The following is a 16,240-nucleotide window of genomic DNA, read 5'->3' on the forward strand; positions in this document are numbered from 1 at the left end:
ATTGGTAGGTAAGTAGCGTGCCATGGACACCCTTGTCGTGTAAAGTGAATCTATATGCTTCCCAGGATAGCTAAAAAGCAGCAAAGTGACTCCTCCTCTTAAATCTCCATTAGCAACCAGTCATCACATTAATTACATAAAACATTCCAAAATCATTGTATTAGGTGGATTCACAGAACCTCACCGCATCACTGCACATCATAGCATGCAGAAACGTAAACCCTTATGCTATTTTGATTTTAATTGGTTTGTTATACATGTTAATTATATATGGTTAATTAGATATGAAATGTTGACTCCTGGTTTTTGGACGCATCGACATTAGGGAATTGGACAAAGTTGTTAGGAGATAATTTGCCGCAATATGTAAATTATTCTGATCTGCAGATTCGTTTTCTGATTTAGCGACTTCTATTGAATCAGTGTCGAGTCTGTGGTAACCCGTAAAATGATAATTTTATTTGTTTATAGTTAAAAAGAACTTCAACAAACTGTTTTATATTAAAAGTAAAACAATAAAAAAATGCACATAACTTTCACAACATTAGTACACAGTTAATACACAGTAAATAAGAAATAGATACACAATAAATACACACAATTGTCTACATTTAAATCCATATCGAGAAAAACTACACTCCAAAAACCCATAGAAAACTCTAGAATCCTTTAAGTACCAGTGTCTAGGGCTTAAGGGTAGCAACTTGTCCGTTTATTTACTTCATTCGGTATTTCATTTGCCTTCAAACCTTCTTCCACTCCTTTCCAAACCCAATAAAGTGCCACGTGCATTTCTACAGAGCCTGAATTAAGACAATACAGCCAGAATTCCTCAGTTTTGATTGCATCATAGTTGTTAAATCTATCCCCCATCAGGCACATGTGAACATTCCCAAGGACTCGACACTCAGTCATAATGTGTCGCACGGTTCCTAAGCAATCACGGGATTGACACAGTGGACAGTCCCTTTAGTCCCTCAAGCTGGTTCGTCCTAAATCTCAACGTAAAATAGCAAACTGCGGGACTGGGGCAAAGCAATAGGTACCTTTGAGGTTTCATGTATGTGTGCTTGACCCAGGATATCGCCACAAAATTATGCAGTTTTACCAGATGGGAATAATTCTTGGCCCAGCCCCATAACTCCGCCTTGTGAAAAAGGGAGGCCTTTACCACCTGAAAGTTGAACCAAGAGTCTTGCCGTGGGGAACAGTTTATATCCTGGAAAAAAAATCAGGTTTAAGGGTTCAAAGCTCTTCCCTTCAGCCCCCCACTTGTATTCATAATTTTCCCCTAGTTTCTTTAAGAGAGGGCATGAGGGTTTGTGTTATACTTTATATATAGCGCTCCCCTTTTTTTCCGTAGTTGGTTACTCAGTGAGGCAATCCCCAGTTCGAGCCACAGATATTCCTTGGACACTGAAGATGCTAAATTTAAAGCTTTGCGCCAAAACCGGCCCTCCAAACGGTCCAGCCAACCAAGGTCCTTAACAGCCAAGGCCCCCAGACCATACAATAGCATCGGGCTGAAACACTGCTTGTAAAATTTGTGGGTTCTTTGGATTTAGTAACCTGCTGTTGCATTAGCAAATTTATGCAATAGCCGAATCAGTTCTCGCGTCTTTCTTATCTTGGTCTCAATTATATCGGTGTAGACTTTCTTATTATTCATCTCAAGACCAAGATTTGTATTCGTTTTATTTATAAAGCGCAGCCAGGCCCGGGGGCATAGGGGCGCGTAAGTTTAGATCTGGTTACAGTTACATTTGAATGCGGTAAGCAAATGTTACAATGGTTACCGTTACAGATAAGTACAGACATCAGTATTACAGATACACGCATACATGTTGCAATGTTCATGTGGCAGGCAATGGAGGCTGCCGATAAAATATAGTATAAAATAAATTATTTACAATACGTACAGTAGGCAGTCAGTCGTTCAAGGATCTGGGAAGTTTAGGCTGTCATTGCGTTTGAATAGGTTAAAGGAGGGTTCTGACCTAAGGAGCGCCGGGAGTGTGTTCCATAATTTCGATGCTTGTACAGGGAAGCTAGCTCCACCCGAGTTATGGATAGTTAAGATAAACATAGCTCTCCACGTAATCAATCGTACCTATTTCCATTTTCATGAATACCGTATTCACAGTTTTACCTGTCGCAAGCATACATTTGGCCTTAGAGACATTCATCACAAGGCCATTTTCATTGGCATATTCAGTTTGTTCAACATATCTCTCATTCCGCTTTGTGTGTGTTCAAATATTATTAGGTCATCAGCGTACAACATACTATAAATGTGTTCTGAGCTGACTCTGAGCGGGCCCAGATATTTGATGTCATCAGTGATGTCATCAATGACATTTGTAATGCCATCTTTGATGTGCTGGGTGTTAGTCATAGCACTGCATGGAGGTGGTGCGAGTTATGGTTGTTTAGCTTACCATAACTGGTGAATTTCTGGGGTTTTCTGGTTTTACATGTAACCATAACGTCCTTTTAACAATCTTGTATTACTGAATTTCATCTGTTTTTATTATTGCAACCTAACCATAATGTCCCTTTAATAATGTTTTTTCAATGAATTTCGTAGGTTTTTATTAGTGCAACTTTACCATAACGCCTCTTTAACAATGTTTTTTCAATGAGTTTCATAGGTTTTTACCAGTGTACCCTTATGTGCTACAACTTCCTCATATCATACTTAACCCTATATATCAGCATTTTTAGCCAATCTAGAAAGTTTCAAGTGAGAACTGTGACATTCCCCACCTCCTCGTAACATTTTTAACACTTCTATGAACTTTCTGCATCTTTTTAGCACTGTTTCCTGTTTGCCGATGTTTGCGAACCTCTGACTTCATCGCAGACTTCACGGACAGTGTCAAGTGACCAAGAGCGCATGCCTAAGATGACGTGTTCGCGAATGGGTCCATGCTTCGCAAAGTATTCCGTGCTTCGCGAATAGTTACAGACTGCGTTTCCAAGTGATCTAGGAAATGTCAAGTTGAAAATGTCCCCTTGCACAGATCCTAGACCTAGTTTCACTGATTTTCCAACTGAAATCCAGGAGAGAGCACAAGCTTGCACCAATATTAGCACCACTGCTATTTACCTTCTAAAATGGCATCAGCCATGACCATTCATCCTCCACAGGAGCCACCACCACCACCACCACAAGGGCATCCACAACCGAAAAACTTGTAATATTGCAGAAAACAATCAAGAGGACCAGCAAGATGAGATAGAGGATATGCCTGCTTTCAGCACCCAGAGAGAATCATCGGTGTGGTGTGGCAGTTCTGTACCATGTTGGGGGTGTACCGAAGGCTAAGGCTACAAAGGTTAAATGCACTGAGTGCAACATTATACTCAGTCACGGACAACCTGGGCAGTACTCCTACGGGACCACCTCCATGTGACGGCACACCAAATCCAACCACCAAGGGGCTCTGAGAAAGGCTGTTCCTTTTTCAGGAAGCAGTAGGCTGTCTTCCTCGACCTCATCTTCCTCAACCAATACTGCCACCACACAGGCTACCCCAGTGGGGCAGCAAATCCCACCATCTACCGTGAAAGCCATAAAAGAGGATGTCGATCCATATCTTTGAGGATGGCATGTGCACACCATCACACAGAACAGTCCTTCTACCTTTTTTACTTTTATATTCATAACATTCCCTCATTGCCTGCTTTCAAACAGTCACACATCTATCCACCAATCACTTCCAAAAACGCCACATTTAACTCTGTCAACATATTAAACTTCCACACACCAACTTCCACTTAACATTGTTCTACAAACCTTTTGCATCTGCATTGCCCTTACTTATACAAAAATAGTGTACACAGTGCTCCTATAAATGCACATATGCATTGTGTAGGGAGAGAAGTGCAGAAATGAAAGGGGCAGTACAGCTGGGCAAGTGCTTATTGGAGCCGAGGAGGGAAGTGCCAAGGGATGCCAAGGTGGGAGGCCACTTGCTAACTGCTGGGGAGGCGTCCAAAGGGTGGGGTGCATCTTAACCGTAACGTCCCTTTAACAACGTCTTTTCTGTCAATTTCATAGGTTTTTATAGGTGAAAATGTTTCATGCTGTTACATCACTGCTTATAAGTTATTAATAATTCCTCTTTTAACATATAGGAAAGAACTATAAACCTCTTAAAAAATATATTTTTTGCAACACATACTTATGTGTGTCGTTATCAGCATTGCATGCTGGGGCTGCAAATGATGATTGAATTGCCTATGGCATGAGGCTCAACGATAACCCCAGCTACACCAAACAACCCTCATTATCTGCTACACCCACCCTGCATCCTAGTTCTGTTTCAGCTACACCCTCATAATGTGACCAATGGCCAGTTCTCATGGCTTGCAGCCATGGTCAGTTTCCACAATCCATGGGGCATGTGCTTCGGCCATGCTGCATTCCCCAATAGGCAAATAAGAGTAGACATTTGTCCTTGTCGAGGGCCAGGCCCACTGCCCACGCAGCAAAGCTACATCACTATTTTTTGTACTTACTTTTTGACACTTTCAAAAAAATAAAACATGGGACAGATTTTCAAAAGCATGCTTTGAGGTCCTTGCTGATGCTCCTCGCGAATGTTTGCTACAATCCTGTCCAGCACTTTGGGCTGTAGCAGAATTTCTTTTCCCATTGAATCCTATCCCGATTTCGGTAAACTTTACCACATAGCCATTCCCTGGTGGCCACGCCCACTTTAACCCTATTGCCGGTCCCTTGTGGTCATGCCCAGTTGCCAGAATTTCCAGGCCATGGCCACTGCCCAGGGCCACAGGCTATACCTCAGTAATCAAAGGTATATCACTATTTTCTGTACCTACATTATGACACTTCTCAAGAAAATTAAACACGGACACCTTTGCAAAATGATGCTTTCAGGTCTTTGCCAATGCTCCTTGCACAAGTTTGCTGCAAATCCGTCCATGTCTTATGTTTTGAAAAGTGTCAAAATGTGCGTACATAGTATAGTCATATAACTTAGCTCCACTTGACAAAATCCATTCAGACTTTGCACAAACATTCAAGGTGGGGTCTATAATCTTAGTGAAAACCTTTGTGCAGATTTGTCAAGCAACAATGTTATAAGCCATCTACAAGCCATCTAAAAATGTTGAGAGCCCCCTCTAATTTTGAACCCTCTTCACAAAATCCCACCAAACTTTGGAAAAACCTACACATCTGGGTGTAAAATCGTTTTGCAAATGTTGCGCAAATTCATCAAACGGCACCGAATTTATAAGCCTTTCAAATATTTTGGGACCCACGCCCTCTAATGTTGCTGCCTCTTGGCAAAACAGCACTATACTTTGGAGAATCATTCAGGGCCAGGTCTAGAATGATATTGCAAAATTACATGCAGTTTCATTGATTCATTAGCCATCCAAAAACTGCTTTTCGCCAACCCTATAATTCAGAAATAGGAATGGATGGCCCCAAACAGCTGAGATGTAGATGAAAAAAATCCTGATTTTTTGCTTTTTATGGGCATATCCCATCCCATCCTCATCACCTCCCCAAAGATTGTTTCATTAGTTTGACAAGTGCAATTTGTGTTTTTTTAATATGTTTTTGCCGCCATATCCGCTGACACTAATTGCTGTCCGCAAATCCAACATGGCGTCCATTTCAAAATATCTGACGCAGTTCAGGTTTATCACCATCCAATCAGCGTGCGCGTACAATGTCCGTGGACATCACGCGCCCCTTAATTGGCCCAGGCGGGTGTCTGCGGACCGAATAGGGAAGTGAGTCCGCGGACCGAACCAAGATATCACAATTTTTGTACCTACTGTTTTAAAACTACTGGCCGGATTTAAACCAAATTTACAAGAGCATGCTTTTGGAACCAAGACACTGCTCCCGACATAAACTTGGTGAAAATCTTCCCAGTGAATTGGGCTGTAGGAATTAGCAAAAATGTTTTCCATTGCGTCTATCAGTACTTCCACACATTTTAAGACCCCCCATATAATTCTGCTCCCCCTTAACAAAAACACACCAAACTTGGCAGAATAATTCCAAGGGGGGCATATACTTTTTTTGCAAGGATTCGTGGGAATCCAGCCAGGGGGAGTAAAGTTATAAGCCACCCAAAAAAGTGCTCTTCCCATGGTTTCAGCACCTTAACCATAACTAAAGAGCTGCTACCGCAGGCCCTGTAATGTATGTCTCTGTGTGTTTGTATGAGAGTAGTAGGTGGAAGGGAGTGGGTTTGGGGTAGGGCAGAGAGGAGGGGTTTTTGAGAGGACCCCCATTAAAAGAAAACATACCAAAACAGTTGACATGTTCTACGGTTTTACATTTGCAATTTCCCTAAATGAGCATCATCCAGCCACTGTCCGTGAACGCGCCAACAGATATTCTGTAAATGGTCCTATTTATTTAAATTATACCGTGTGGTGATGGAATTTCACAGGAACATACTGTTTATCAAACCACCTCCAGTTTCATAACACTCTTAAAGTGCTTTCCTTTCACCATTTGTCTGCTGTAAGGTGCATCTGAGGCAGTGTTTTGGTCTTCTTCATGCATTACAGCTGCTTGCACTATTAGCATTGTATATTTAGGGGAAAATGTCACAGGGCTAGGAAATGTTGAGATTTCTCAATGTGGGAACACAGTCAATTACATTAAGTGGTTCCCGGGCAGATGGACTTCCGTGTACCTCCATGAAGCTTTACTCAATGTGGACCACTGAAATATGATATTGATAAATGAAACCTCCTTGAAGATTTACAGGATACCAATTTAGCATGCAGGCATAAATGATGAAATAGATGGCATGAGGTCATGCTGAACAGAACCTTATCCTTTAATGACACCTCAGTGTGGGTTCTTTAATGATTCCAACCGGAGGTTGTGTTTCTATTATGCATGTTCTTTGTGTTACGCTTTCAATATAAGTCTACAAAAAAGTCTACAAAAAATTAAGAAAATTGAACATCTAAATTTAAAAATAACTTTTATTGAAAATAGCTAAGCAAAAAAAGAATATTGAAAACAATGACGTGACCCTAATGTTGATAAATAAAAAAAATAAAATAAAAAAATAAAACGTGCATATTCATTTAGTGATGTAGAATAGGTTATGTGGGCAGAGAAGGGCCCCTGGTTTCAAAATGTTTTTAAAGAATACCATCCTGGTTGAGAACAGGGCATGGGAAATGATAGTGGAGCTGGATGAGTTGAGAGTTGCGGGTGTGACTAGTATCCTCACTCTACTAAATCAACAAGAAGCCAAAAAAAAACATGCCTTTTAAACCATTAGAGGTTTATGACGGTATTCTTTTTTCATAATAAAAGCAAGTGAAATAATAAATTATGTTTTTTGTTTGATTCACTTGAATTATTTTTATGGATTACATTACCTTCATTTTTAATAATATCATGTAACCTGTATCTCTATATATAAAGCAGAAAAATAGTTAGTTTGTTCCTAATACAATTCCACACTGTTCCATCAATCTTCACCAAATGTTCCATAGTTACCAGATTGCAGCACAAGTAAAACTCTGTTTGTGGGTTTGTGGCTTGGCAAAGCATTGTTCCGTATACATTTCCACACCGTTCGACCAATCTGCACCGACCTGTGCATAGTTACCTTTTAGGACCGTCCTGACATTACTGGTTACATGACATTTGGAGACCCCACTCCTTTCCTCAAATTACAGCCTTTTCACACATGAGATGGCGGTCTGAAATCTGAAACATCAATGTGGTCGTAGAAGGACCGGATGAAGCTGATTTTAAGCCTCTCGAAGCCGGGAACAAAGCCTCCCTATGATACCTAGAAAACCATGTTTCAAGGCTCTCGGATGCACCGTTTCCGTAATATTTGCACCGTAACACACTGCAATGCACCGCACTGGAGCTATATGCATCCTCATAACATGCCATACACCGTTCTCTCAGGACAGTTACTTTGCAGGCTATTTGTAAGTGTTTGGAAACAGAAAAAAAAGATAATTAATTGATTTCCAAAAAATTGAAGAGAGCGTTTCTATGTCTGACTACAGAACCCATGCAGTGTACTATAATTACATCACCTGCAGCTTTTGTGTTTTGCAGGGTTCGCAATAAGACATATTACTATTAGCCAAGTTAAAAGTACTTAATTTCTATTCCTCAGAATGATGACGAAATGGAATCTGGAGTGTTTAACACCTGTGACCAGCAGGTTGAATAAAATAATAATAATTATTATTAATAATAATAATAATAATAATAATAATAATAATAATAATAATAATAATAATAATAATCAGTATATTATATATTTATTTATTTGCTATATAATGAAAGGATTTTCCTGCCTGCCTAAGCACTGCATATGCAGTGTAGCTAGCAAGAGTAAATATACAAAACACTGCTTTAGTTATATCTTTTTTAAAACATTAAAATCCAGGTTTATAGAGATGCACAGAAAGAGCACAGAAGAAGGCAGCTTGCCAGTTGTCTGGATGCCTCCCATTTCCATTTGCCAGCGAATGGCCCACGGGTAAAGTCCCGAGGTGCTGCAGAATAAACATGGATCCTGGCTGAGAATAGTTACAACGTTAGATATTATTCTAGTTCAAAGAACAGCTTCAGCTCTAAACACTGGTCTAAACGCTTCATCGTCAAGGTACACTCCCAAATGTCCTCGACTGCCCAACAAACTGGCGCTCTTTCAACAATGGTACTTGTTCCTTCTAAATTAAAATTATTTAGAAGTGTTGACGGCTGTGTAATGCTTTCAAAGCAAGGGACTGATGACACCCCTGGGGGTTCTTAGAATATCTGTGAAATTATATGTTATTTATATCGTGCTTAATACCCAGAGGTTTCTAAACGAGGACCCAGGAATCGAACCTGTGTTGTTCGCACGTTGCCCCTGAGCTATCCTCCCAAGCAGTGAACGGGACATCGGGAAAACTCTTATCTCCCGCTATTAGGTAACTTGCTCGCATGCACGCTTGATGCCAATACACGTACAGGCCAGGTGGAAGATGTTGTGCAGGGTGTATTCGATGTGGAGAGCACAGGCATGCATTGTCTACATTTATCACAACTAGTGAAAACTTTCATGAAGTGACAACTCCAGGGGGAACATTGCTGGAAGTACTCTGGAAAAGGATACGATGGACTTTTTTATTTTCAACAAGCTACTTACCTGATGAAGGAGAAAGGCAGCTCTATGACATGCTGAATGTTAAAACCTCCAGTGCTACTTACCTGAAATTAGGCAAGTGACCTCGATGGCAACCATATCTGTTGTGCCGGAGCGGAATAATCCTGCATATCTGTTATCTCTGCCCCTAAGAAACTCAGCTGAACCTCAACCAGCGTATCAACAGAAAGCATCTTTAGTACTGCTGATGCCATTATTAATAGAAAGCAATGTTGATGACCGCCAGTGGCAGACAGCACCGCAAGGACAAAGAGAAGCGGCGTGCAATGGATGCCTGCAGTCTGCGCGACAAACTTCTAGAGACTTCAGCCAGCAAAGACCGTACTTGATTTCAACGCCGCCGCACCTCCCTGATCAAGCGTCTTTGACACTACAAGCTGCTGCAGCTCCTCCACCATGGACATGGGTGCAGTGCAAACCGTCTGGTTGGCCCGGTGAGAGACACGCACGCAGGGAGCGACACAAGTGCTCCCATTCAACGTAAGAGATGCTGTTTGCATCACTTGACCCAGGGCTCCATTGAACATCATTAGTGGGGCCTACTTTACAGCGGCCATGTTTGCCTCACCGCCCTGCTATTATCAGATTTATAGATAAAGCTGTTCATCCTTACAACCAACCTCCATGCTCTCCCCGTGCCCTGAAGAAGGCTACTTGTGACCCACGCAGGCACCATTCTTGTGATGGCTGAAACTCGAGTGGCTGCAGTCAACTAGTCTTGTTCCTACATGATTGGGGTTTCATTGAGTGCACAACCATTGTTTCAACTTTTTAGAGATGTAGGCTTTACATTCATTCATATGCCACATGCTACAGAGAAATGGGGCAGAATATATATGATTAACAGCGCTTACTGGAATTATAAACCAGGTGAATAGGCGTTGACTTGATTTATCCTGTCTCCTATTAACCCACTCCTTTTTTGATATTGTGTTGTTTATACCATTTCTAGTGTGTTCCCCTTGTTTAGTGTGTGTGTGTGAATGTCAACATGGATGGGTGATTGTAGATTGGATGTAAATACTCTCCTGAGACCAATTGTTTGGTCCTGCGCGGGAGAAGGGGGGAAATAACGATCACTGTGTGTAGGTGATTAATCAAGTGTTGTTTCCCCGTGTATGAATGCATATTATTCACCTGATTTCACATCATATTGCAAGGCTGCGTACTATATTAAATAACCAAAAACAACAACAGGGCCCCCCATTTTGTATGCTGTGATTACCAAATGGCAACCTATAGAAATGTACTTGTACAGGATGAAACAAATAGCTAGTCACGCATATGTATGCACCTCTCTGACATTAGATAAATGAAGCTTGCCACAACAAGGGGGTAGCACATTTTCGGCGAGCATGAGAGTCCTTGTAATGATTGATCACTGCACCTGCCTGGGATTCTAATGGCACTGATATGGATATTGTCTGCGACCAAATACAAGTGTTTCTATTCTCTGTGATTCCTGTGAAAAAGAACAAGGCTCACCAGCCAGAAAACGACATTCATTTTGTTATAACAATAGATTAAGTGAATCAAAACCACAGTCATCATTTCAGTTTTACTTCCTGGATTTTTGACTAAGTCCCTAGTGAGAGACAACAGAACTTTTTTAATGTGCATACAAATGACATGATTTGTTTTCCCTCAAACACATCTACATTTCACTAATAGAAAAGAGTTTTGGAATCCTGCCAATGACATGCAGATGGGCACAAACAAGAGATATCTTGGCCAACGGAGTACATTGGTAGGTGCATGCCATAGCGGTGGGGCAGCACGAGCACCACCAAGGACGTCATTTCACCAAAATGCCAGGGGTAGCAGAAGTGACATCACACTACTCTTGACCTCAGATGACATCACAGGAAGTGATGCCATTTGACCAACACCCTGAAGTGACATCACAGGAAGCAATGGAATATGACCTTTCACCCCTTGACAAAACAGGAAGTAGCATCACATAGCACCTCAGTACACTACGAAAAATATGGTTACGATATCACTATAATGTGATCTACATTTCATACAAGAATGGATCACCATATGTATCGTTAATATCAGTGTGTATAGACCACGTTACCAAATGACTATGAATTCAAGCAGAGGTCCATGGCCAAATGATAATGATGTGTTATTATATAGCACTTACGCTTAAGCGCTTCATGTAGAACAAATACACATACAATATCACCAAACCTGTGTTGGTACTCATTTATCGACCTCAGAAGGATGAAAGGATGAGTTGACTTGTTCAAGAACAGACTAAATTGGTGACTCGCCCCCTGAAGTGTGCCTGAAATATACCTTTAATGAGTCCAGCAATTATTGTATAGAATTTCAGAAATACACACTATTTGTTATTCCTATTCGTTGCTATTTAGGGTCACTGCTCAAAGTGTTATACTTGTGGAACCCCCTGTATTTTTGATGTCCCTGCACAGGGGTAGCAAGGGAGACCTTAGGGGTAGCAAGGGAGACCACAGGGATCACAACGGCGACACCTGGCGACCCCCAAATGACGTCCCTGAGCACCACAAGGCAATATGGGTCTTTGATTCTGGAGGAGGTGATATGGGTCTTCGATTCCAGAGGAGGTAGACTTGATGCCAGCTCAGGATGCTCGATTTACCCTCTACTGCGCCGCACTCAGTTACTGGCCATGCACCACATGTAATCGCTTGTTCACTAGCCACCCGCTTGTTGTAGCTTGCTGCAGATGTCATCTCCATTATGTCCACACTCAAGTTACTTGCTCAGAGTGTGTACTGCAATGAATAAAGCATGGCCACCGGTGATAAGCCACTCAGCCGCTGCAAACCCACTGAACATGCCCTGTATAGAATTTCCCAGCATTCCATAGCGCATTATGCTCAATGCCTGTCCGTAACATGAGATGCTGGACCATAGTCGGATGAGTCACCCCGGGTTACATGCATCACAGGGCCCTCCGAAGCGCTTGTTTTGGTTTACGATGTCTGATATATGGATATTCCGGGACGGTTGTATAAGTAAAGATTATAAAGTATTATATACATCATGGTATGGAACATGCACACGTATTAGCCAAAACTCTGCCTTCTGTCATTTGAAACAAAAACAGATTTGACACTGGGACACCTAGATCTAAGTCTGGGTTCCCTCTCGATGACAGGCTTAACATGGTACAGGTGACCCCCACTGGGTCAGGTTACTTTCCTCATCGCAAGAGTTTTTCCCTCCGCGTGGAAGCCTCACCATTAAACTGAGACTCTCAGCTGGAACCCAATCCCAGCGATTCACGTTTCAGTCCACCCCCACGCACAACCGGCCTGCAGGCAGATGAGACTGCAGAGTTCAAATGCTCTGCTGGTTCGGGTGTCTGTGCGAACATTACGTCTCTTCCCTGCTAAGGCGTAAGCCCTCAAGCTGACAGCAGCAGCCCCGGATCAAGCTGCATTGAGGCGCGCCTGATGTGTTGTGTATTTTCAGCTCAGGCTGAAACTGACAGCCTGAAACCAAACTTCCAGCTGCACACTGTGACAATGTTTCTCTTTTCTTCTGTTGCCAAATTTTCCACTGCCTTTCTCACTACCATGTGTACATTTTTCCATGCTGTGTCGTGAGCGGCATGCCGTGCGCATTCCGGCACCGCGCGCGGGTGGTTTGGCCCGGAGCCTTAAAGAAGCAGCAGTGTGTCATTGGTAAACTGTTTTATTCTGTAAATAAAAGAATTGCAAAAGGCCCGTATTGTGAGTGCAGCAGTAATTCTTCTGTTCTTCTACAGAGTTACCGTTGCATCCGATTGGTCTCTGATTATGAGTGGTGGTAAAGCAGCATTAATCCCCATTTTTTAGAGTCCATTGCACTCAATGGTGGTGTTTGCAGATTGTCCGTGAGGGGTCATTCTGAAATGTCAAATCCACTGATATTTTGAGGTAAAGTGGGAGCTTTACCTCAAGCTGTTTACTGGAGGTAAAACCTCCCCTTTTTCTCAAATCTCAGAAGTACAGGATGTGGTATACAATTGGATTGTGATGAAATTACAACCAACAAATTAAACAACTGACTAACGCGTAATGAGGACCCATACGTAAGAAATGTTGAACATTGGGGCAAATGTTCAAGGCAGGGAATGACCATTGCACTACCCACTGAGAACCATGTTGTGCTACCAACCGGAGAATAAACATACTCTCCAGCATTAACATTTGACAACACCTGAGAGTAACGGCGGGATTAGCCCATAGGAAATACTTACCACTTACAAATAAACAAATACAGTGTAATTATCCCCTGAGAGCAACCATGCAACTACCCTCTGAAAATAATAATATCACAGCCAATTTATGAATATAATGGTACAACCCGTTGGCAGTAATCAGTGTGCTACCATAACCATAACTCTGAAATCAGTTAGAAAGAAGCAGATCTCCCCCAAGATCTCAAACAATCACAACTCGCTCAAATGCCACCCCTATGCCATAGACACACAAAAGAACCCCATCGATTCACACAGCCAATTGTCCATAAACCCATACCACCTAGAAGCAAACTCAACACACAGTTACCATTTTTTTCTGAACTGAAACTACCAACAGAACAGCAAATTCACTATTGCACTCTCCCTCTCCTCCCCCTAACAAACCCAACCCTGACCCCTCTTTCCTTTCCGATTCTCCAGATCGTCTGAAGACCTGGAAAATGGCAGAGGGCTTGCGGTATAAATGACAGTATCACAACATATAATAACATAAAAGGCTGCATAATATTACTCAGACAGAGTAAACATTATGCTACCCTGTGAGACTAACCATGGACCTTTCCCCTAAGAATAATCGTTGCACTTCATGCATACTGATACATATGTGACGGACCCAGAGAGTAACCATTGCACTATAGTTTAGAAGTAACTATGGGACAACACTCTGAAATGAACAATTCCAAAATCTGCCAAAGAATAACTATGTTACTCATGGTGAGAGTCACCATGTAACTACCCCTCAATAGAACCATAATTAAACACTGAGAATAAATATATTACACATGATGAGAGTAACCATGTAACAACCACCTCAAGAGAACCCTCATTTAGCACCAAGCATAACAATGTTACTCATGTTGGGTGTAACCATGTAACTACCCCTAAATAGAACCATCATTTAATACCTTGAATAACTATGTTACTCATAGTGAGAGTAACCATGTAAAGATCCACTCAATGGAACCCTCATTTAACACCTAGAATAACTATGTTACTCATGTCGGGTGTAACCATGTAACTACCCCTCACTAGAACCATAATTTAACACCTAGAATAACTAGGTTAGTCATGGTGAGAGTAACCATGTAAATACCCACTCAATGGTACTATCAGTTAACACTGCAAATATCTATGTTACTCATGTTGAGAGTGACTGTATCAATACCCCTCAATAGAGTCATCATTTAACAACTAATAATAACTATGTTACTCATTTGAGAGTAACCATGTCACTATGCCTCAATAGAACCATCATTTAACACCTAAGAATAACTGTTACTCATGTTGAAAGTAACTGTGTCACTACCCCCGCAATAGAGAGAGCCATCATTTAACACCTAAGAATAACTTTTACTCATGTTGAAAGTAACTGTGTCACTACCCCCGCAATAGAGCCATCATTTAGCACCTAATAATAAATGTTACTCATGTTGAGAGTAGCCTTGTCACAACCCCTCAATAGAACCATCATTTAACACCTAAGAATAACTATGTTACTCATGTTGAGAGTAACAGTGTCACTAGAGCCATCATTTAGCACCAAATAATAACTATGTTATTCATGTTGAGAGTAACCTTGTCACTGCTCCTCAATAGAACCATCATTTAACCACTATTAATAACTATGTTACTGCCCCATGGCGATTCACAAAATAATCCTTTTGAGACTAAGCACGAACACTCCCCCTGAGAATAGCCATGGTAACACCCACCTAACAAAACCATAACCACATTACTGCATGTGAGAAGTAACATGACATTAATCCCGCGTGGGTATGTAGTTTACAGCTCAATGAAAATAAACAGGCTAGTAAACCGTGAGAGAAGCCTTGGCACTATCCCCTGAGATTGATAACTGAACTGCTCATTTATCAATAGTCAAGAGGAAGCATTGCTCTACCAAACTACATATAACATTTAGCTACACGTTACAATTGTACTACACCTGAGCACAATCTTGGGCCAATCCCCTCAGAATAATCATTGTAATGACCTCTGCGATTATCCCTGGTTTTCCCCCTGAGAGTAAACTTTATAGAATAGCATGTGGGTAACCACAAGACATTGTTGTGAAAATTATCCGCTGTAAAATGTGGTTAATGATAACCATTTTACTAACCAGGAGAATACATATGGCATTACCCCTGAGAATAAACATGTAGCTACATCTGAGAAAAAGCAAGATAGTAGCTCCATGATAATGTGCATTTTACTACCCCCTGAGAATAAACATGTATCTACATCTGAGAAAAAGAGAGAGAGTAGCTCCACGATAATGCACATTTTACTACTCCCTGAGAATAAACATGTAGTTACATCTGAGAAAAAGCAAGAGAGTAGCTCCACGATAATCCACATTTTACTACCCCCTAAAAATTAACATGTAGCTACATCTGAGAAAAAACAAGAGGGTAGCTCCACGATAATGCACATTTTACTACCCCATGAGAATAAACATGTAGCTACATCTGAGAAAAAGCAAGAGAGTAGCTCCACGATAATGCACATTTTACTACCCCCTGAGAATAAACATGTAGTTACATCTGAGAAAAAGCAAGAGAGTAGCTCCACGATAATGCACATTTTACTACCCCATGAGAATAAACATGTAATTACATCTGAGAAAAAGCAAGAGAGTAGCTCCACGATAATGCACATTTTACTACTCCCTGAGAATAAACATGTAGTTACATCTGAGAAAAAGCAAGAGAGTAGCTCCACGGTAATGCGCATTTTACTACCCCCTGAGAATAAACATGTAGCTACATCTGAGAAAAAGCAAGAGAGTAGCTCCACGATGATG

Source organism: Ambystoma mexicanum, chromosome 13 (genome assembly GCF_040938575.1).
Source record: "Ambystoma mexicanum isolate Mex_15411 chromosome 13, UKY_AmexF1_1, whole genome shotgun sequence".
Classification (NCBI taxonomy): domain Eukaryota; kingdom Metazoa; phylum Chordata; class Amphibia; order Caudata; family Ambystomatidae; genus Ambystoma; species Ambystoma mexicanum.